We start from the raw sequence: 23,144 nt of genomic DNA, 5'->3' as shown, positions 1-23,144 counted from the left end.
TATGGATATATGTTTAAGAGTATTGTACATGCATAACCTATATCAGTTTGCTTGCTGTCTTGGAAAGGGCAGACGTGAGGGAAGGAGAAAAAAATTTGGAACTCAAGATTTTACAACAATAAATTTTGAAAATTATCTTTACATGTAATTGGAAAAACAAAATACTATTAATCAAAAAGAGGGAAAGAATGAGCATGTTTTTAGAAAAACATAGAAAGACTTACATTAAATAGTGCTAAGAGAAATAAGTAGAACCTTGAAAACATTGTACACAGTAATAGAATATTGTTGGAAGAGTAACCGAATGACTAAGTTATTCTGAATAATATAAATATTCAAATCAGCTATGAGGGACTTTTTTTTTTTTTTTCCCTCTGAGGCTGGGGTTAAGTGACTTGCCCAGGGTCACACAGCTAGGCAGTGTTATGAGTGACTTTTGAAGGAAAATGTCATCCATCTTCAGAAAAAGAACTGATATTTAGAAGTAGGTATTGTATGGATACACATATATGTATTTAGGTATTTATATGTATATCTCAAATGCTGGTCTTCTCTATTGGGTTGGGAGGGAAGGAGGGAAATACCCAGGAATGCGGAATGTAACAATAAAATAAATATATTTACTGAAAAGCAAACAAATCTTGACTTGTACAGGGGATACACCTGTATTATAACATTCTTGAACTGTATGCTGGAGCTCAATCTTTAGCTTCAAGTAAACTTGGAGATTAGGGCTTTTCAGGAATCAAAGGAGTTTAGGAATCCAGGAGTTTAGAGAAGGGATTAGTAGGCTGAGGAGGGTAACACTGCATTGTTTGCACTTTCCACTGGGTGAGAACAGTAGCTCCCAGAGCTCTGGGAGAATTGGGCTTCATTTGAGAAAGAATTTCCCAAATCACAGAAAGAGTTCTTGTACTAAAGAAGAGCTTAATAGCAAAAACTTGGGGAGTTTGTATACACTACCTCATAACCTAGGAAACCAATAATCCCTTACAATAGTAGATAGGAATAGTGATAAAGAGAGATTATCCTGTTTGGAGTCTTCTCTCAGAACCTGGAGATTATTGGTGTGTTCCAGTGGTTCCCAATGAAACTTTTCAAGACTGGATTTTTGCTTTGGGAAATTCCAGGTTTCATCAAGTCTTTTGGCAACTGGAGCATAGCTATGATGGGAAAGAATGAACAATGAGCTCTGTGGTCAGAAGAACCTGGTAAATTCTTGGGAGTGTAGTTATTCATTACTATGAATTTGTGATATTTTAGGGACTTATTCATATCAATGACACTAGAGAATGTTTGGTTTTTTTCCTCCTTGTTGCTCTTTATTGAGCACTTCTTGAATATATCAAATATAATGTTGGTAGCTGGAGGGAGCTCAGAGAATATCTCAAAAACAAGCTCACTTTCTGTCTCTCCCTTTCTTCTCCCCTTCCTCTTCTTTTTTCTCTTCTTCTCTCTCTGCCTTCCTCTCCCCTTCCCTCTCTCTCCTTCTTCTCTCTCATAGAGCATATTTATTCTTCCATTGCACCTCAGTTACACAAAGGAATAGTTAATTACATTCTTGTCATCACCCACCAGTGTTACACTTTCCTGATCAAGAATTAAAAAATTTTTTTTACCATAATCTCTTATTATCCTATCTCTCTCTCTGTATGTTAATCCTTCTATTTTTTTGTTTTTACCTTAATCTCCAATCTTTCCAGCCCTCAGTACTTTCCCAAGTAATCACCCTAGTGCTCTTCTACTTTCCTCTCTAGTCACCATCTCTTAATACAGTAGTTTCCCACTGGGAAATGAATGTAAACTGTTATTTTTACCTTCTGAATCCAATTCTTCCTGTGCAACAAAAAATTTGGTTCTACACACATATATTGTATCTAGAATATACTGTAATATATTTAACATATATAAGACTGCCTGCCATCTGGGGGAGGGGGTTGGGGGAGGAAGGGAAAAAATCTGAATAGAAGTAAGTGCAAGGGATAATGTTGTAAAAAATTACCCATGCATATGCACTGTCAAAAATGTTATAATTATAAAATAAAATAAAAATTTAAAAAAATACAGTAGTTTCCAAAGTGAGGGCCCAAATTCCCAGTGGGCTGTGGCATGAACCCAAAGAGTGATCAATAGGTGAAGGGAAAACGGATATTATCTCCATCTTTTCTCAATAAGCAGTTGCCTATCATGAAGCTTGCCTCCAACTACAACCTCATAGTACTTTCAATTATTAGTGCCCAAGGTTAGCTTACTTTGCTCCTGCTGCTTCTGGTTTCCTATGGCTGTGCAAGCTCTCATCCTCTTTCCCTTTCCCCTTGAAGTACTTATAACTGACCTCAATCTGGGCCACTAGGAACTGTGTAATCACAATCTTCTCCCCTCCCCTCTACCCTTATCCTCAGATTATCTCATGGATGTAGTTACTGGGTACTAAGAATCCTGCTTATTTTGATTGTGATTTGTACGGGGTAAAGAACTGTGGATCTACATTGCTAATCTCTTTATGCCATATTTGCCCCCAAACCCAGTTCTTTCCCAAAATTCTCTATTTCTTTTGGGGGCACCACCATCTCATCAAGATTCATGTCCTTCTTACATGAACTGATGCTAAGTGAAGAGAGCAGAACCAAGAGAACATTGTACATAGTAACACGATTATAGTGATCAACTGTGCTAGACTTGGCTCTTCTCAACAATGAGGTAATTCAAGTCAATTCCAATAGATTTGTGAGGGAAAGTGCCATCTGCATCCAAAGAGAGAACTATCAAAGAATAGTATTTTCACCTTTGTTATTTGCTTACTTGTATTTTTTTCATTTATATTTTTTTCCCTTTTGATCTGATTTTTCTTGTGCAGCATGATGAATATGAATTGTGTCAGAATTGCACATTTAATCTATTTCAGATTGTTTGCTGTCTTGGGGATGGGGACAAGAGGAAAGGAGAAAAATTTGGAACATAGTTTTGCAAAGGTAAGTGTTAAAAACCATCTTTGCATGTATTTGGAAAAAATAAAATACTATTAAAAAAGAAAAAGAAATGAATATACCGTAATATAAAATTAAATCACTATCTATAGCCTTTCAAAAAAAAAAGTTGTCTGCTTAACTCCTCACTATTCCCTCACCACCCCATATCCAATCACTGCCAAATATTGCCTATTCTATTTCCACAATGTCTTTAATATCAATTTTCTTTTCTCTACTCATATAGCCACCACTCTGTTCAGGCCCTCATTGCTTCTCACTTGGTTTATTAAAATGGACTCCTAATTGTTTTCTCTAACTGAATTCCCTCTCCAATGTAACATATCATCTATACATATGCCAAAGTGATCTTTCTAACCTGCAAGTCTGACCAAGTCACTGCTGTGCCCTCCTGCTCCACAGAATTCATTAGTTCTCTATTATATTTGGGACCTATTATAAAAATTGGCATTTGAAGCTCTTTATAGTCAAACCTTTTCATACATGATTCCCTTCTATATGTTCTATGATCCATCCATACCGTACTTCTTACTCTTCTTCTGAGGAAAATTATTATTAATAAGCAATTATTAATATTTGGGATATAGTTTTATTTTCTTTTTGTTTCCTCATTCAAAGCCCAGCTCTTATAGATCAAGTCAGTCTCTAAAGAACAGGGCTGGTGATAAGTTGACCTCACCCTTGGGAACATCCATCTTGGGCAGGACCCCACCCAACTGGCAGAGCTTATTTCTAATTAAAGTATAAAGAGAATCCAGTTTAGGTGAATTCCAGCCCCAAAGCATTAGGCTTATGTTCTAGAAAGCCCCATAAGATGGATTTCTTCACCTAGATCAGGAATTCGCAAAGTATGATCTGGAGAATCCTGGAGGTCTCTGAAATCCTTTCAGGGGGTTCTATAAATTCAAAATTAGATTTATTTCTTATCTATAAATATAATACATGTAAACAAAAACTCTTTGGACAGCTCCTCAATAACTTTTAATAGTATAAAGATACTGAGAACAAAAGTTTGAGAACCACTGATCTAGATAGAAGTAGGGTGGTCTATGTGAAGATGGATTCTTTTTTTTTTTTTCCAGATTGTAGTTGTCTCATGATCAATTCAAGTTCTCAGCAGAAGGAGCTGTTGACTTTTAGCCTACCTCTTCATGAAATATGTCTCTTTGAGGAGAAATGCCTACTCAAGGTAGTGCGGTAGATAGAGCATCAGCCCTAGAATCAGGAGTATACCTGAATTCAAATCCTGCCTCAGACAGCAGGGTGACCCTGAACAAACCACCTAATTCTCACCAATCCTCACCAAAAGAGTTGCTTTTTTCCAAAGGTATTTGAACACCCTTTCTTTTGTTTTACTTCACACATGACAGTCCATCTCTCCCATCTCCTTGTCTTTGTACTGTCTGTCCTTTCCCAAGTCTGAACTGCTTTCCCTTCTCATCTGGAAAGATTCCATTATCTCACAAGATTCTACTGTTGCCCCCTAGGAATCATCCTACACCTCTCCTTTCTTGGTCTACTTCCTTTTCTTTTATTCTCTTTCATATTTACTATATTCTAGTTTCATGTCTCCTCATTAAACTAAAATTAGTCTCTTCTAAATGACCAAAGATTTCATAGCTGGTGAATATAATGATCTCTTCTCAACCCTCATCCTTATTTACTTTTTTTTAGAGGTTAAATGACCTGCCCACGACCACATAGCTAGTAGATGTCTGAAGCAGCATTTGAATTCAGGTCTTCAGGGCTGCTGATCTATCCACTGCACCACCTAGCTGCCCCTTCAATGATCATTTCTGTTCAGTTGAATTTAGATATCTAACTGTATTCTCTCTTCTGAGATCTAGTCATGAATAGTCACAAATCACAAACTATTGGCTATTTCAAAACAAATATCCTATAGCCATCTCAAATTCAGTGTGTCCTATATAAAGCTCATTATCTTTCCCTCTGAACTTATTCTTCTTCTGAACTTCCCTGTCATTCAGGCTTGTGACTTTGCAACCCTCTATTGTCCACAGTCCCTCATCTCCCATGAGGACCAAATCCAGTTGTCCTGACCTATATCTGGCCACTGGACCCAGATGGCTCTGGAGGGAAAGTGAGACAGGTAACCTTGTATGCAATTCACTTGAAGATCATGGCATCACTTCCCCTATGCCCTGGTCCTCTTAGAGAACAAAGGAGAAACACAACAACAATAATATCTCCTACATCCAATGAGTTTCAAATTTTGTTTCTAGCACCAAACTTGTTTGGACAAGCCTCTTCTCTCCATTCACAGGTAGCCAACACTGGCTTAAGCTGTCTTCTCTTCTTGGCTAGAATATTACAATAGATTGCTATTTGGTCCAGGCTTAAATCTTTCTCCATAGAGCTATCAAAGGAATTTTCCTAAAGTTCAGGCCTAATCATATCTGTCTGTCTCTGTCTGTCCCCCGATTCTTTTCTCCTTTTTCTCTTCTCCTCTCCTCTCTCTCTCCCTCTCCCTCTCTCCTTGTTTCCCTCCCTCTACCTCCCCCACTCTCTGTCTTTCTCTGTTTCTGTTTCTCTTTGTCTGTCTCTCTCCCCCCTTCTCTCTTTCTCTTTCTCTCAAATTCCTGTAGTTCCTCATTACCTTAAGGATTAAATGTAATAATCCTATTAGGATTAAACATAAATTCCTCTGTCATTTAAAGTTCTTGATAACTTGGCTCCTTCATAACTTTTCAGTCTTCCTTTTCATGTACTCTATTATCTAAGCACAAATGTCCCATTTCCCCTCTTTATGCCTTTGAACTGGCTTTCTTCCAGGCCTAGAATGTACTCTCTCCTTAAAACTACCTCTTCCCTTCAAAATTCAGTTCAAGAACTATTTTCCACATAGTTTCTTGTACTTTGCCAAGTCCTTGTTTTCTCTTGTCAAATATTGAAATAAATCAAAAAGTTAGGAGTAATATCTTTAATTGAAATAGCAGGGTAGCAGCAGACCTGCCATACAGGGGATATATTTCCCAACTCCGAGGCCCATGCAAAAGATATCTTTAGGAGGAGAAAGATATATTATAAGACAGCAAGGCCTGGTCATGTAATTCAGGCAAGGAAAGCTACTATAGTCAGCTGTTTTGTTATTCATGCCATAAATAGAAAAGAGAAAAGAGAGTAAGATCCAACCTGAGCTGGATAGATGGGGTAGAAGGGACCCTAAGGTGTCCCTAATCAAGGGCCATCTCCAATTGCTCAGATTTCTATCTTGCCATTGGACCCAGTTGGCTCTGTAGGGGATATTATCTAGAGAAACAACTCTTGTGAAAAAGATGGAACAAGGCCCTCACCAGGGTAGTTAACCCCCTACCCTGGCTGAGCAAACAAATTCAAACATCCTGATTACAGCAATGCCCACCAGAACACAAGTTCTGCTTCCAGCTTGGACCCTAAATCTGGTACCTCTATAGCCCCTACCTCTCTCTGAAGATGCAAAAAAGAAAGTTCTTTGTGCTTATTATCATCAAATGATTCAACCTAAATGGTTCTAATGCAGTTTTATTTATTTATATATATATATTTTTTTTATCTTTTCTCAATAGTATATTTTTCCAAATACATGTAAAAATAAGTTTTCAACATTCATTTTTGTAAGACTTTGCATTCCAAAATTTTCTCCCTTCTTCCCTTTCCTCTCCTCCAGGAGCAATCAACCAAGAAGCAAGCAATCTGATATGGTTAAATATTTGCAATTATTTTAAACATATTTCCTTATTTGTCACATTGTGCAAGAAAAAAATCAGACCAAAGGGGAAAAAAGCCACAAAAAAGAAACAAACAAACAAACAAACAAAAAACTGGTAAAAAATATTTTGATTCAATTCACATTCAAACTCCATAATACAAATGACATTTTCCATCCCACGTCTACTGGAATTGTCTTGAATCACTCTAATGAAGTTTCTTAATGGAAATGATGCTAAAGATTAATTATATAAAAGAAAAACTGTTAATAATGGATACACATCTATCAGAAACATTTTCATTAGTTTAACATTATTCTAAATTCTTAACATTTCTATCTTATGGAGAAAAATGTCCAACTGACATGGTCCCCTCATTTTGACATTTGATGGAACATAGTGTTCTTGAATTTCCCTTAAGAACTGCATCCCATAAATTTCTCTTGGATTAAATTATCAATTATGTCTATAATCTGTTGTTTTACCCACTCATTCTCTAGGATTAAATTATTTAGTTTCTATTAATTTTTGGTCTATTTTTCTCTGGCCCTTTATTACATGTAATTTTTATTGCATTGTTATCTGAAAAAGATGCATTTATTATTTTTGTCTTTTGGCATTTGATTTTGAGATTTTTATTCCCATGGTTAATGCTTGTGTAGGTTCCATGTTGTACAGCCAAGAAAAAAGTATATTCCTTTCTGTCCCCATTTAGTTTCCTCCAAAAGTTTATCATACATAACTTTTCTATAATTCAATTTATCTCCTTAACTGCTTTCTTGTTTATTTTGTGGTTTGACTTATCTAGTTACGATAGAGCAAGGTTGAGATCTACCACTAGTATAGTTTTGCTGTCTATTTCTTCTTGCAGTTCTCTTATTTGGATGCTATGCCACTTGATATATATATATATATATATATATATATATATATATGTATATATATATATATGTTTAGTATTGATATTATATCATTATATATGGTACCTTTAACAAAATGTAGCTTCCTTCTCTCTCTCTCTCTCTCTCTCTCTCTCTCTCTCTCTCTCTCTCTCTCTCTTTTGCTGAGGCAATTGGGATTAAATGACTTGCTCAGGGTCACACAGCTAGGAAGTATTAAGTGTCTAAGGCTGGATTTCAACTCAGGTCCTGCTGACTTCAGGGCTGGCACTCTATCTGGCACTCTATCCACTGCACCATCTAGTTACCACCACACACCCCCCTTATCTCTTTTAATTAGATCTATTTTTGCTTTTGCTTAATCTGAGAAGAGGATCACTACCCCTGCCTTTTTTTTTTTTTTTTAACTTCAGCTGAAGCATTTCTGCTCCAACCTTTTAACTTTACTCTGTATGTATCACTTTTTTAAAAATGTGTTTCTTGTAAACAAAATATTGTAGGATTCTGGCTTTTAATCCAGTCTGCTATCTGCTTTCATTTTATGGGAGAGTTTATCCCATTCACATTCAAAATTAAAAATTACTAACTCTGCATTTGCCATCACCTTATTTTTCCCAAGTTATACTTTTCCTTTTCCTTTCCCCCTTTCCCTCCTCCCCATTGTTTTTCTTCATAGTATTCTTGAACAAAGAACATTTCAATCAATAAACAATCAATAAACCTACTAAGTGTGAGGCACTGAGTTTAAGCCAATGATACAAAAAGAGACAAAATATTATCCCAGTCTTCAGTGCTCTTACAATCTAATGGGGGAGTTAACATGCAAACATATACAAAGAAGCTACATACAGGAAAATAAGAAATAATTAATACTCCTAAGGCACTAGAATTAAAAGAGATTAAAAAAAATAATTTCTGTAATATGAAAAAAGGCTTCTACAAAAGGATACGATATAATTACACAACTCAGGATTAACATTTTACTTCTTTTAACAGAATAAGTCTAAACTTTCTAAACTCTCTTAAATCATTCTCCTAAAACCATTCCATTCCTCTTTGGCCACCTTCTTCAAGGGCTACTTCCCATTGGGATCAGAAATAATCAGATTCCTCCTTCCTCTTATCAATACCCTAATCATTTTAGGGAAGGGAGAAAGCAATGATTCCACATAGAAATGAAGTATTTCTCTTAACTCTTGTTACCACCTTTGAACAGATGAATTAATTCATTTAAGGCATTTTATAAAAGTTAAAAGCTATATAAGTGCTTGCCATTATTAATCCATTTTTTTGAGGACCTTAGTTTTCATTCATGTGCATCCTTTTGCAGTTTTTCCTAAAAGAGAAGCCTAAGAGAAAGGTGGAAATGGATTTTAGTGGAAGGCTTTGCTGTTTAGAAGTTTAACTGAGTACTAATAAAGTTTTCTTCTTTCAGATAATTCTGGAAACATTTATTTATTAATATTTTTCAGTTAAACTAAAAAGGAGACTTTAATATACTTCCTCAATTACTTTCCCTAAAGACGATAGGGTCTTTCCTCAGATGGAAAATTTCCTATATTTGTTATTTCTCATGTCAACTTGACATAAAGAATTCTACCCAAGTAGCAAAAACTATAACCTTTAATAGAGAGAAGGGGGAATCATGATTCTTGAGGTTGTTAAGTAACATCAGAGTACTGGAATGCCCTAGATGGGAACAGGGGATGTTGGGGATAAATACATTTCTCTTGAGAAAGTCCACAGAGAAGGAGGGTAAGGGGGAAGGTTGGGAGTCACAGCAACAAGGAAAGTCAAGTGAAATTTGTTTTACAAAATAATCAGAACTGGGGGTAGGGAAGGGGAGGTGACTTTCCTCTTTTGGTTTTCATAACTCTCCTTTCAACTGGTTTCCACTGCCTCCACACAATTTGAAGCTCTAAGTTCAGGCAAGGTCAGTTCATGTTCAGTTGCAAACCAACATTCCCTACGATTGTTGAGACTGTCTAATTTTTCAATTTGTGTCCTCAACACTAAGCTCAATACACATAGTAAAAACTTAAAGGACTTTTTTCATTTATTTATTTTTACTTCCCCTTTCCCTCCCCCTTCTCTTTTATGTGGGTTGTGGTACTGTTGTCTCTCCAGCAGGACTTTGTCTGCAGTCACTTCCTTGGTCCTTCTCCAGAATTTGTTTTCTCTTTAAACCAAACCCAGGGGGGGAAAATGGTAGTAAAAATTGAGAAGTTATAAAAACTGAATCTATAATTCTGTTTCATAGCTCTGAATCCCATTCCAGAAACCCTACTCTTGACAAAACAGAGTTTTATTCAGTTTAAAATCCATCCCCCATTCTATTCCAATGATGAAGTGTTAAAAACATATACTCATCTATACATATATATGTATATATTTTATTTTGTTTTAAAGGAATTAATATCTGGTGAGTGAGGGAAAACTGGATTAGGAAATGGAAAATAAATAAAAGTGTGACTTATTTTGATAAAAAAAAATTGGTAACCAAACTAAGATGTAAGATTCCTCATACAGTAACTACACAAGAAAGATTTGAAGATCAAGATGGTCCTTGTATGATCTATATCAAATTACTTATCACTAAAGAAAGGTGAAAGGTGAGAGATAAAGAAAAATTGAAAGTAAAAACTTAAAAAATTATTTAATAAATAATTAAATTATATTTAGATATAAATATTAATTAATATATAATTACATATAATAACCATAATTGTTAATCATATTTAATATTAAAATTAAATTGAATAATTAAAATTTAAAAATATCTTACTGAATTAGAAAAAATAATAGCAAAATTCATTTAGAAATAAAAGTCAGGAATTTCAAAGAAACTATGGAGGAAAGATGTACAGAAAGGAGATTCTGCAGTATCAGACCTTAAAATATAAGGTGAGAGCATTGTTGAAGTATAAAATGGATAATTTCAGTTATTTTAAATTAAAAATTTCTTGTATAAATAAAACCAGTTTAGGCAAGAATAGAGTATTACCCAACTATAGCAACTGACTCAAGTAGTAGATAAGTTACAGGAATCACATAACTGCCAGAGTTCCTTCCCAAAATGCCCGCAAGTAGGAAAGTACTTCCTGTCTCTTCTTGACATAGCTCTATAGTAAACTGCTCCAGGGCCTGAGAAGCACTTCTACAAAGCCTTATTGCTTCTTCTTGGACATATATGCATTTTTTTTTTTTTCTAAATTAGAGTCACATTGCTGTCACTCTGGATGACTGCAGTGATCAAGAGCCCCAAGGGATTCAAAAGCTCCAGATCAGAATTGCTGGAGGGGTTGTAAAGTTTACTAGATTTGATAGTAAACCCCCTTTTGTGCAAGGGACTGGTTTTTTCCCCTACTAAACCCCACCTTTTTTTTTTTTTTTTTTTTTTTTTTTTTGTATTTCCACTGTTCCTGGCAATATTAGGTACTTAACAAATATTTGTTTATTGATGGATAAAATTGCACACATTTCTTATGCTAAAAAGCAGTACTTTCTATGCCTTATGGATATTTACATTGTGATAAAAATGATAAAGGCAGGTGATATCTAGGATGTTCTAGGATGTCCCCAGGGTTTGGGATATGTTCCTTTAATTCTATCAGCTTGAGATTTCTATTGCAATGTGTTTTCAGTCACCAGTAATTAAGGTCTTGGGTTCCACTTAACCAGTTAGCTTTTCCAAAGATATAGCAAAACAGAATTATAAATATTTTTCTTCTCTTCAACATATCATTGAACCCAGCAAGGCCTTTGGGTCCTGGATTAGGTGGGAAAGATCACTGGAGTCTTTATTCCTCATCTTTCTTCTGGCAAGTGCCTACATGGGCTTCACCTCCTGGATTCTTTTGGTTTGCTCTTCTGACCTTGCAAAGCTCACAAAAGTCATAGCCATCTTGAATCTCCCTCACCTAAAGAGAGGAAAGAATAAAAAACAAAGAGGCAAAGCAAAAAGACCCATATCCATAGACCATATCATCTTTGAGTAAGGGGTTGAGACAATTTTATGGTATTGCCCTCTCATTTATTTGCAGATAGGAAGGAGATGGAGCAAAGCAGGAGCCAGGTCCTGTCTGGCTAATGCCAGGTGAATGCAATCTAGTTCTGGCTACTAGTCAAGGCTGACTCTTCATCATTTGATCAGCAAACTAGAACCAGCTCCAGAACATCTGCATATCCTCTGAATAGTGGAAGCAGAGCCCTTCCCTTACTGGTCATCAAGCCTTTCTTAAAGCAGACTCCTCAATCTCTTCCATATGGGCAATCATATTGACTGAGAGCATACAGTTCCTTGTTTATCAGTCCACTGTCACAAAAGCAAATTGGGTATATTGTTAACACAGAGAGAGCTTTGATTTTCAAATGCTACTTAGGATACATATAGAGCTCCCTAGTTCTGCTTTAGATTCTTGACCCAATGCTTTCTTGTGCTGGAGAATGGTGCTGAGCTTGGCAGTCAATATGAAGGAAGGAAATTGAGTTTTTCTAAGTGTCTTGACCTAATTATACTATCCTGAGCTGATTAGCTACTGGGGACCTAGTATTTTGAGTTTTTTCCTTTTTCCCTCTCCATTTTCTCCCTCTTCAAATCTTTTCAATTCCATTCAAAGATATAAATTGAGTTTTGTCATTTGCCCATATTGATTTGGAGTTTCAGAGCTATTTGTTGCCACTTCTCCCTTCCTTCCTCCCTTTCAGCTCTCCCTTTTGGATCCTGGATTAGGCTGACATAGTTAGGTAAATGGAACCAACTCCTGGATTTGTTGGGAACTAAACTCTTCCTAGCAATAGTGAAATAATTTTCAAGAAAATAGAAATATACAAAGATTTCCCATAGTCCTCTGGAGAAATAAGAAAACATAACAAGTTTGCTAAGAATTTCCATCTAAGCCCATGCTACAGTATAGTCACTTTCCATGACAGAAAGGGTCAGGGAAAGTAATAGAAAATCAATCAGCAGACAGTAATCCAAGAAGACTACAGTGGGTAGGATTCTATACAAAACAACCAGCAGGATGTTTCAGAGAGGCTTGGAGAGACTTACATGAACTGATGCTGAGTGAATGAGCAGAACCAGGAAATCATTGTACAGGGCAACATTGATACTATATGAAGATCAATTCTGATGAACATGACTCTTTCCAACAATGAAATGACTGATGCCATTTCCGATGATCTTGTGATGAAGAGAACCATCTACACCCAGAGAAAGGACTGTGGTAACTGAGTGTGGATCACAATATTTAACATTCTCACTCTTTTTGTTGTTGTTTGTTTGCATTTGGTTTTCTTATTTATTTTCCTTTTTGATCTGATTTTTCTTGTGCAGCAAGAGAATTGTATAAATATGTTTACAAGTATTGGATTTAACATATATAAGATATATTGGATTGCTTCCCATCTAGGGGAGAGGGTGGAAGAAGGAGGGAAAATCTGAAACACAAGGCTGTGTAAGAGTCAATGTTGAAAAATTATCCATGCATATGTTTTGAAAATAAAAAGCTTTTAAAAAATGAATTCTTCTTCTGAATCTCTCCAGGGAACCACCGTTTTTCTAATGATCCAGGTTTGTCATCAGCTCTTTACTCTGATTCACTCCACAAACCCAGTCACTAAATCTTGTTATTTTTATCTTTACATGGTCCCTCATATATGACCTCTCTTCTCCACACAAGCAGCTCTGCCTCACTTAAATACAATTCATGAACAAGACATCACCATCAACTTTGGCGCTCTTTGAGAATGAAGTACAAACAACAACACAACCATTATCTTTGTACCAGATCTTATCACCTGGGCTACATTACAATAGTCTTCTTTAAAAAAAGACAATTTATTGATATATTTTGCTTTTGTTGTTGTTCACTCATGTCTAATTCTATGTGACTCCATATTTTGCTTTTACTGAGCCTAAATTTCTCATACAATATCTTTCCCTTCCCAGTCATCCCATTTAACAAAGAATAAAAGACAAAGAAAAGACAGATCAGCAAAATACATTGAAAAAGTCTGAAAATATAGCAACATTCTACAGCCATATATATTCCCTTCCTCCATTTTCTCCCCACCCCACCCCCAAAAAAGCAAGATTTATTTTAAATGGCTTTATGGTTGTTCTTTTACATTTTTCCTAAACTGTAAGTTTTCCATTAGATGAATGGGGGCGCTAACTCAGTGGACAAAGAGCTGGAGCCACGATGACCTGAGTTCAAATCCAGCTTCAGACACTTATTAGTTGTATGCTCCTGAGCAAATCACTTAACCTAATCTGTAAAGTGACCTGATGAAGGAAATGGCAAATCATTTCCAGGGTCTTTGACAGGAAAATCACAAAATGGTTCATGTGAAGAATTGGATATGATTGAAAAACAACTAAATAATTACACTAATATCTACCAGGTTTCTTTGTGTTTCCCCTCTCCCAACAAAAAGGGTTATACCCAAACCCATACCTCTCCTTCACACCCCATTAATTTTCCATAAAATTCAACAAAACTGCCCCCTGGGACCTGATTGATTGCTGCTTTTGTGCTCTTTAGTGGTTTTTGGCTGTACTAACATGGTTTTCTGGTTAGATTTTGTGTGGTTGTCATTCAGTCATTTCCAGTTTCGTCCAACTCCTTGTAACCCCATTTGGGTTTTTGTTGGCAAAGATATTAAATACTCATTTTTCGATGAGGTCACACAGCTACTAAGTGTCTGAGACTAGATTTAAACTCAGGAAGATGAATCTTCCCAACTAGGCAGAACTAGGGTATAGGTGATCCATAGTGCACAGAGAGTTCCCATAAATACCTAGGGTATAAAAAGTCCCATTAAAGTGAAATTTTATACTTGATGGCTTCTTTGTGGGTTTTGGAAGATAGTGTAGATTCCCACACTTTCTCCTATTGACCAGACCATAGGAAGATAACCATTTCCACCAGAACTAAAGGCTACTGTATCTTGATGACATCCCTCCCTTCTATGCTGAAATTATATAAACTCTCTTATTAACTGTTAAATGACCTAGAAATGCCTCATTTTATCCCAACATCAAACCTGAACTAGCAATGTATTGGGCATAAGATCTACCCTTAGTACCATGTCATCTTCCCATCCCACCTGCCACTCAAAAAACTCCAATGGCTCCCTAGTAACTGCAAGATTTATTATTTAAAGCTCTTCAAAACGTGCTTCTTCTTACTTTTCTAGTTTTTTTCTGTTCTTTATTTTTCCCATGAAATTCTACAATCCAGTTACATTGGCCTTCCTTGTTCTTCCACAAAGTCAGGTAGTCAGTCAATAAGCATTGACTAAGTTCTTATCATGTAACACACAGTTTGATAATAATAACCACACAAAAGATAGCCAGGAAGACATACTAGTACATCCAAAAACACAAGGAAAGGCAAAAAAAGAAATCTTTCTTTGCAGGATCTCATATTCTAATGAGGGAGACAACATGGAAATAACAGAATACAAACAACACATATAGAGAATAGATAGAGAGGAAGGATTCTAGAAACTAAATGAAAAAGGCCTCTAGAGCCGAGTCTTGAAGGAAACCAGAAAAGCTAAGAGACAGAACTGAGGATGAAGACTATTTCAAACATGGTGTACCAGCAAAGATATATGGAAATAAACTGGGAAATGGAGTATCCTGTGAGAGATATGGTGCAGCTGGATTGAAAAGTGTGTGGACAGGAATAAAGTCTAAAAATACTGGAAAGCCATCTCCCTACATCTGATTGTGAAGGTCAATAGCCTTCTTGCATTGGGATTGCCAAGAAGAACAAGACCAATGAGATTTAGGGAAATTTTCTCAATCTTGGGTTTCTGCCCTCTTCTACCCTTCCTCACTCCTTTGCTAAAGCTGACACCAATGCTATACTTGTTTCCTTACCTTGATTTCCACCCGTTCTAGTGCAAGAATAAGGATATATCCAATGATTTGGTGCCCTGCAAGCTCTTGTCCCACCATAACAGTGTTCTAGGCTCTCTCCAAGGTACTGCATTATCTGAATTCCCTTCTGCTTTCTGCTGGTCAGGGCCTCTTCCGTCGGGGTTAAGCTCTCTTCCTTCCTGTCCCGAGAACTTCTCCCTTCACTTCCCCCTCCCTATCTACCCAAGAACTCATTTGACTTCAATTGGGTCAGAGAAAAATCAACTAGACATTCTTTCCCCTTTTACTGTTAACTCTCTTTTCTGTGGTTCAACCTATGGCATGTAGCCCTATGACTCTGGTTTGTAGAGGTAAGGAAAGAAAAAGAAAAATTTTAATTTAAAAATTTAAAAGAATAGTTTCTGGTCACCAGTTCTTAAACTCAGCCATTGGTTCCTTATGGCAAAGTGCAAGTCTAGGGGTATATGATCCAGTGGGAAAGATGCTTTTTCTCCCTTTAGCCAAGAGACTGAAACATTCTGCATTTTAGATGAGGGAAAAGGATTTTCTTTAAAAGGAGTCCTTTGCAAAGTTTGTATAGTTTAAGTAAAAATTAGTAATAAGTCTTAGTTTTTTCCCTTTGATGAAAAAATAGTATTCTTTCTTATTGAGTACTTGATAAATGTTTGTCTTTAAAAAAAATAAAACATCCTAATTACATGTTGAACATAAATCCTTGGTAGAGTTAGAACCTTTGTAATAGTGGAGAGGGGAAATTACATTTTAAAAAACCTTTCAATGTAATGAGAAGTGCCATAAAAATAATAAATATGAAGAATTTAGAGAAGCATAAGAAGAATATATGAAAAACATAAATCAAAATAGCTAGAACTAGGAAAAGTTATGTTCAATGACTAAAGTATTGTAATGGAAAGAATATTTAAAAAAAAGAATTTGACATCACATAATTATAATAACCAAGACGTTTGACTTTGAAGAAAAGTTGAGGAAAAATATTTCTCTCTATTCTTTGCAGAGGTAGGGGCAACTATGGGCATAGAATATTGCATATGTTGCCAGACATATATTGATTGATTTTGCTGTATTTTTCCCTCTCTTTAATCTTTGTTGGGCAGTTAGATAGCACAACGGATAGAATGCTAGGCCTGAAGTCAGGAAGACCTGAGTTCAAATCCAAAATCATACATTTACTAGTTATGTTATCCTAGGGAAGTCACAAAACCCTGTTTGAGTCAGTTTCCTCATCTGCAAAATAAGTTGAAGAAGGAAAAGGCAAATTACTCCAGTATCACTGCTAAGACCCCAAATGAGGTCTTGAAGAGTTGGCCACAACTGAAACTACTGAACAACTATCTTTGCTAGAAGGGATGACTTGTTAGGTGGGGGTTTTGGGTGAGAAATGCTTATTTGGAGATAAAGATGAGATTACAAGAGATATCAACTTTAAAAAAAAAAAAAAAAAAAAAAAAGGCTTTCCTTCTCAACTGAGAAATGAATGCAGAAAAAAAATCTTCAAATTTTCTTTAGGGATCTATCTTAAGATATGTAGGAGGAATAAGTAAAGAGAAATATCAACTAAAGAGGTAAATAAAATATAGCTATGAAATTCCTCCTCTGAGTCTACTTCCCCAACTCTGCCTCTCACTGGCAGGCCAACTCCATAAGGGCGACTGATTACTCCTCTTCCTTCAGGGTTCTAGGGATAACGCTGAGGGGCTGAAGTTTCTAGTACTGTCACTCATAATCCACATACAAGGTTCCTGGGAATAGTGGGCTCAAAATTAGAGAGCACAGATGGCCGAATGGTAAATTATCAACTCCTGGTTACTACTGGAAGTCCTTTTCTCCCCCTTCATAGGGTCCTTATGAAGTTTCCTTAAGGCAGGGTTAGTGAAAAGTCCTTTCTTTTTTTCAGTGTGCCTAATTTGTCTTCAAGACATCTTTCAGCACTGAATACAGACGGTTGCCAGCCACTGTTTTCAGGGATACTGTCACTACCTCTGATAAGAACTTCAGATTTTATAACCTTTCAAAGTTCATAAAGTTTTAAAGCTAGTCTATGGGGGAAGAAGGAAGGAGGAGAAAAACTCAATTCTCTTTCTTGCCCCAGGCTAATCTCCTTTCCTCCAGTCTTTTTCACCACTGGATTCAACTTTGGATTTGGCTTACCTTGCATGACCTGTTACTTCAAAATGACTTCTAACTGACTTGTGGTATTATGTATATAGTTCTAGAGGTAGGTCTATTTTGATTTTTAACCAATCACAATTTATTTCCTGTCTTCATCCAATGGTCATAGCATTTTATTCCTCTCATATTTATTTGTTTGTTTGTTTGAGGCAATTGGGGTTTAATGACTTTGCCCAGGGTCACAGACCTAAGAAGTGTTGAACATCTGAAGCCGAATTTCAAATCTGGTTCTCCAGACTTCAGGGCCAGTGCTATCCATTGCACCATCTAGCTGCCCCTCCTCTTATATTTAAATAATTGTTTATTTTAATAAGGAATAAACCTTAATGGCTAAGTACCACAAATTGTACCTTCCCTCTTTCTTGCTCAAGATACCTTAGGGCTATTTATCACCTAATATAGGTTAAGGTCACTGATCTTATGGATTCAGTGTGGGTCAGCTTCCCTGAATGAAGTAGGAAGGCAGTGGAAGTAGGGCCAGTGGATTTTTAAAGTGTTTTCAACATAGCACCCTGAGGCTGTTTTGGCTAAGTTCCCATGTTTGCCCAACTGGGCCTTTCCCCTAAGACTTCTCCTCTTAAAAGACAATCATTAACTTTTCCCAGTGCCCAAGATTCTAAACCATATCAAAAGGTATCCCCAAGTGACTGTCACAAGAACTTCAGGGACAGGGTTAGGATATTAGCATTCAGTACTTTTAGGGCTTAATGCCCTTTAAGAAAGTTTCTGTCTAGTCTCCTCCTTCCCTCCTCCTCCAGCCTCTGAAGGCTTGATTCTATCTTTGGCTCTTTTGCTGGAGTTTCCATTTCTAAGATAATAAATTCTCAAGCTAGGACTGCCTTTGCTGGATTTGGAGTCAGACGATTCACTTAGCCTCTGTCTGCCTCAATTTCCTTAACTATAAAATGGGAATAATAGTACTTATCTCTTAGAGTTGTGGTGAGCATCAAATATGATAGTGTTTCTAAAATGCTTAGCACAGTGCCTGGCACATAGTAGGTGCTTAATAAATACTTGTTTCCCAGAACATTGTGCACAGTAACAACAAAATTATGTGATGATCAACTACAATGGACTTGACTCTTTTCAATAATGAGAAGGCAATTCCAATAGGCTTATGATGGAAAGTGCCATCTACATCCAGAGAGAGAACTACAGAGATTAAATGTGGATCAAAGCATAGTATTTTCACCTTTTTGAATTTGATTTTTTTTCCCTGAGGCAATTGGGATTAAGTGACTTATTCAGGGTCACACAGCCAGAAAGTGTTAAGTGTCTGAGGCCAAATTTAAATTCAGGTCCTCTTGACTTCAGGGCTGGTACTCTATCTAAACAACTGGCTGCCCCATATTTTCACCTTTTTTATTGTTGTGTTTGCTTGGTTTTTTCTTTTTTTTTTCCTTTTTGGTCTGATTTTTTTCTCTCAACATGACAAATATGGGAATATGTTTAGAAGAATTGCACACTTTTAACTTATATCAAATTACTTGCTGTCTTGTGGGGGGGATGGGAAGAGAGGGAGAAACATCTGAAACATAAGTTTCTGCAAAGATGAATGTTGGAAACTTTTGGGAAAATAAAATACTATTAAAACAAACAAATAAGTAAATATATTTGTTTCCTTCCTCTGTTGTTAAAAACGTTGTTCTTCATTCTCAAAGAGGATCAAAATGACATCATTATATTGGAGTCAAAGTATAGTGGGCCTGACTATGGCAGATCAGACCAATGTGAACTGTCTGTTGCTATTGGACACATATTGGAAATTCACTAAATTACTTAGATCCACACACTTGGTCTTTAAAAAATATTTTAAAATGTTTCTTTTAAAAATATTTTTAAACACAGTTTAATTTTTATTTAAAATATTTTCCCCAATTATGTGTAAAGAAAAATGTTAACAGGTTTATTGTTTGTTTTTGTAAGTGACTTGGACAAAGTTACACAGATGATAAGTGTCTCAGATTTGAATTCAGATACTCCTGACTCCAGTGTATCATTAAGTTGTCCTTTTAACACTCATTTCAACACATTTTTGAGTGCAAATTTTCTCCCTCCCTCCCTCTGAGATATTAAACAATTAAATGTGTTACATATAACATTCTTTTAAAAATATATTATTTTAATAATCAAGGCCTATAGTAATCTAGTATTTGATAAACTCCCAAACTCCAGCTCCTGGAACAAGAACTCACTATTTGACAAAAAATTGCTGGAAAAACTGGAAAAGAATATGTCGGAAACTTGTTATAGACCTACATCTCATAGCCCATAACAAAATAAGGTCAAAATGGATACATATTTTGAGCATAAATAAATAAAAACAAATTAGGAGAACAAGGGGATAATTCACCTATCAGATCTTTGGAGAAGTGAGAAATTTATGACCAAAGAACTAGAGAACATTATGAAATGCAAAATGGACAACTTTGATTACATTAAATTTAAAAAGCTTTTCACAAACAAAACCAACAGAAAAAAGATTAAAAGGGAAGCACAAAGCCAGTGTTTCTGATAAAGGCGACATTTCTAAAATAAATAAAGAATTGTGTCAAATTTATAAGAATATAAGTCATCCTCCAATTGACAAATGGTCAAAGGATATGAATAGACAATTTTCAGATGATGAAATTAAAACCATCTATACTCATATGAAAAAAAATGCTCCAAATCACTATCAATTAGAGAAATGCAAATTAAAATAAATTCTGAGGTACCACCTCTCAGACTGGCTAAAATGACAGGAAAAGGTAATGATAAATGGTAGAAAGGATGTGGGCAAACTGGGACACTAATGCATTGCTGGTGGAGTTGTAAAATGATCCAACTATTCTGGAGAGCAATCTGGAAAATCAATGGGCTATAAAACTATGCATACCCTTTGACTTAGCAGTGCTACTACCAGGTCTGTGTCCCAAGGAAATCATAAAGGAGAGAAAAGGATCCATGTCAAAAATGTTTGTAGCAGCTCTTTTTGTGGTAGCAAAGAATTAGAAAATGAATTGGTGTACATCAATTGGGGAATGACTGAATAAGCTGGGAAATACAAAAATAATGGAATATTGTTATTCTATAAAAAAATGATGAACAAGTAGATTTTAGAAAGTCCTGGAAAGATTTACTAGAAATAAAAAAATAAGCAGAACCAGGCATACATTGTACACAGTGATAGCAAGAATGTGCAATAATCAACTATAAAAGACTTGGTTCTTCTCATGGTTTAGTGATGCAAAGCAATTCCAATACATTTTTTTTTCTTTTTTTTTTTGAGGCTGGGATTAAGTGACTTGCCCAGGGTCACACAGTTAGGAAGTGTTAAGTGTCTGAGACCAGATTTGAACTCCGGTCCTCCTGAATTCAGGGCTGGTGCTCTATCCACTGTGCCACCTAACTGCCCCTATTCATTTTCTAATAATGTTGAATTCCAAATTCTTTCACGCCTTACAATTCCTCCCCTCCCATTGAAGCCAGCAAAATGATACCCATTACACATGTGAAATAATAAAAAACTTGAAAATGATATTTCAATATAATTGATTTCCTTGTAGTCCTCTGTATTTTATTTTATTCATTTATGGATATTTTGAGATGGGGTCCAGAATATTAAAGAAGGCTGTACCAGAATACTAAAGGGCACCATGACACAAAAAAAGGCTAAGAACCCCTGCTTCTGGAAAGACTTATATGAATTAATGCAAAGTGAAGGAAACAAAACAGGATAATAGAATATACAATAATAGCAATATTTTATGATGACCAGCAGCAAAACAAAGATCCAAGAAAATTTTAAAGGACTTATGGGAAAAAATTTTATTTCTCCAGAGAAAGAACTGATGCAAACCAAATGCAAATCAAAGCATACTTAAAAAAAACACACACTATTTTTCTTGTTTTTGTTTTTGTTTTGTTTTTGCTTTGTGTTTTTTTATACATCATGACTAATATGGAATGTTTTATCTGACTGCACATATATCATTATCAAATTGCTTGTCTTAATGATGTGAGAGGAGAGGTGAAAATTCAAAATTGTAAGAAAGGTTAAAAATTGTTCTCACAGGTAATTGATAAAAATATTAATTTTTACAAAAATAACTTCTGCTTTACATTCCAACAATATGTGATCCTATGACTCTATGAACTTTTTTTCCTCAGGAGTTGCAGGTCAGGCAGGCTGTCAAGGTCTCGAGTCAGATTTTGAGTAGCTTAAAAACCAATAATGTTATGAGAAAACAGATCATGAAACACATTACTTTATCCTTGATAGAGAAATGGGAGGTGATTAGGGGAAATGTTGAATGTTTTGTCAAAGAAGGGTTCAACTAGCAGAGAGGAGGGAGTCTACTAAAGCAAAATGCTATATATATTGTGAAACTGAAATAGTTCATTTTTACTAACCACTTTGATTTGTTCAAGCTCCCCTACCAGACTGACCTGGAAATCAAAAACAGGATACAAACTGGGCATTCCTTAAGCTGGACACAACAGAACTTTCTTGCGGTGTTTGCTTGCTGAATTTGCAACTACCCCTGCTTTACTATTCGGAGTCAACCTTCAGCCCAGTGACCAAACCTGATGTGATCCTGATAACCTGAAAATCAGCCCAAGCCAGGGATAACCTGATAAAAACCATTAAACAATTACCCCCACTCACTCACCTTTGATTTTTGTTTTGATAACCTGATTAGACTACTGTTGAGATTACACGCACACACATCCTTGTGTTTTGTCTTTCTAACCCCTGCTTTATACCCACCCTGAGTTCCATTCTAACTGTGTTCCCATATATCTATGTCTGCCTTCTTAGCAGGAATAATCTGTGTTTGTCTTAGACTGAACTCTAGAAAAAAGTTGACATAGAATTTACTTAAATATTTGTCTTTGATACAAAGGAAGGATAGGGTAGTGGAGATATTTCTAGAAATGACTAGGATAAACAAAAGCTACCATGATAAATCTTTTAAGTAAAATATTTTTAAAATGAAGCCCCTCGGCCTTTTAGCATCCCCCAGCAAAATTTTAGACAGATTTGCAGTGGGCAAGTCTAAGAGTACAACTCTAGGGTAGGCCTTGAAATTTATCTAACTTTTTTGGGGGGAAAATCATAGGGTGAAGACTGAACCAGGCATGACTTAAACTTGAATACACCTCAGAGCAGGATCAGTCAATACTCTGTTTTAGAGTGGAGGTGGAGACATGGGCTCAGTTGGTCTTGGATTCCTGTGCCCACTCAATTATCTTTGAGTCTACGGCAGGACTAGATAGCAGGAAGAACATTAGAATCGTGGTCAGAAGCCTCAGGTTGCATTCTGATTCTTTTCCTTATCAGCCGTTGTGTCTCTGGGTCTGAGTTTTCTCTTGTCAAATAAGGGGTTGTGTATAATACCTCCTATTTTATGGCATTTGCTTTTTGGGGGGGCAAGGCAATTGGGCTGTGACTTGCCCAGGTTCACACAGCTAGTAAGTATAT

General features: G+C 36.0%; 1 long non-coding RNA gene across 3 annotated transcripts in view; it reads left to right on the top strand.

Annotated features, from left to right (window-relative positions):
* The window catches only part of LOC141538849 (uncharacterized), a 28,432-nt gene extending 5,757 nt beyond the window's left edge, over positions 1-22,675 (top strand). The window contains exons 1-4 of one of the 3 annotated variants that reach the window (XR_012481146.1): positions 2,018-2,700; positions 2,906-2,972; positions 5,009-5,097; positions 22,091-22,675. This is a non-coding gene — a long non-coding RNA (uncharacterized LOC141538849). Of the gene's footprint in view, positions 1-2,017; positions 2,701-2,905; positions 2,973-5,008; positions 5,098-6,654; positions 7,573-22,090 lie in introns of those variants that run through there. The other 2 variants (XR_012481148.1, XR_012481147.1) reach the window with 2 other exon arrangements.
* Positions 22,676-23,144: the final 469 nt, after the last annotated feature.

This window comes from Sminthopsis crassicaudata, chromosome 4 (assembly GCF_048593235.1).
Source record: "Sminthopsis crassicaudata isolate SCR6 chromosome 4, ASM4859323v1, whole genome shotgun sequence".
In the NCBI taxonomy this organism is placed as follows: Eukaryota; Metazoa; Chordata; class Mammalia; order Dasyuromorphia; family Dasyuridae; genus Sminthopsis; species Sminthopsis crassicaudata.
The sequence above is the reverse complement of the archived record's forward strand: the minus strand, read 5'-3'. Positions and strand labels throughout refer to the sequence as shown.